The sequence below is a fragment of the Arachis duranensis genome, chromosome 9, assembly GCF_000817695.3.
Source record: "Arachis duranensis cultivar V14167 chromosome 9, aradu.V14167.gnm2.J7QH, whole genome shotgun sequence".
Lineage (NCBI taxonomy): Eukaryota > Viridiplantae > Streptophyta > Magnoliopsida > Fabales > Fabaceae > Arachis > Arachis duranensis.
Window position 1 is genome coordinate 45,320,775 of NC_029780.3, and position 1,501 is coordinate 45,322,275.

Below are 1,501 nucleotides of genomic sequence, written 5' to 3' on the forward strand. Positions count from 1 at the left end.
GTTCATGAATGTTAAAATTGTTGGCTCTTGAAAGAATGATGAAAAAGGAGAAATGTTACTGAGGATAAAAAATCATTAAAAAATGATTCTTGAAGCAAGAAAAAGCAGTGAATTCAAAAAAAATGAAAAAAAGGGGAAAAGAAAAAGAAAAAAATAATAAAGTTGTGATCCAAGGCAAAAAGAGTGTGCTTAAGAACCCTTGACACCTCTAATTGGGGACTCTAGCAAAGCTGAGTCACAATCTGAAAAGGTTCACCCAGTTATGTGTCTGTGGCATGTGTGTATCCGGTGGTAATACTGGAAGACAGAGTGCTTTGGGCCACGGCCAAGACTCATAAAGTAGCTATGTTCAAGAATCATCATACTTAACTAGGAGAATCAATAACACTATCTGGATTCTAAGTTCCCATAGAAGCCAATCATTTTGAATTTCAAAGGATAATGTGAGATGCCAAAACTGTTCAGAGGCAAAAAGCTAAAGCCCCGCTCATCTAATTAATACTGATCTTCATAGATGTTTTTGGAGTTCATTGCATATTTTCTTCTTTTTATCTTATTTGATTTTCAGTTGCTTGGGAACAAGCAACAATTTAAGTTTGGTGTTGTGATGAGCGGATAATTTATACGCTTTTTGGCATTGTTTTTAGTAAGTTTTAGTTAGTTTTTATTATGTTTTTATTAGTTTTTAGTTAAAATTCACTTTTCTGGACTTCACTATGATTTTTATTAGTTTTTAGTTAAAATTCACTTTTCTGGACTTTACTATGAGTTTGTGTGTTTTTCTGTGATTTCAGGTATTTTCTGGCTGAAATTGAGGGACCTGAGCAAAAATCTGATTCAGAGGCTGAAAAGGACTGCAGATGCTGTTGGATTCTGACCTCCCTGCACTCGAAGTGGATTTCCTAGAGCTACAGAAGCCCAATTGGTACGCTCTCAATTGCGTTAAAAAGTAGACATCTTGGGCTTTCCAGAAATGTATGATAGTCCATACTTTCCCCGAGATTTGATGGCCCAAACAGGCGTTCTAAGTCAGCTCAAGAATTTTGGCGTAAAACGCCGGAACTGGCACAAGAATGGGAGTTAAACACCCAAACTGGCATAAAAGCTGGCGTTTAACTCCAAGAAGAGTCTCTACACGAAATTTCTTCAATGCTCAGCCCAAGCACACACCAAGTGGGCCCGGAAGTGGATTTTTATGTCAATTACTCATCTTTGTAAACCCTAAGCTAATAGTTCTCTACAAATAGGACCTTTTGCTATTGTATTTTCATCTTTCAATCTTAGGATCATCTTTTGATCATGTTTTTATGATTGAACCCTCTATGGGAGGCTGGCCATTTGGCCATGCCTAGACCTTGTTCTTATGTATTTTCAACGGTGGAGTTTCTACACACCATAGATTAAGGTGTGGAGCTTTGCTGTACCTCGAGTATTAATGCAATTACTATTGTTCTTCTATTCAATTCGGCTTATTCTTGTTCTATGATATCACTTGTTCTTC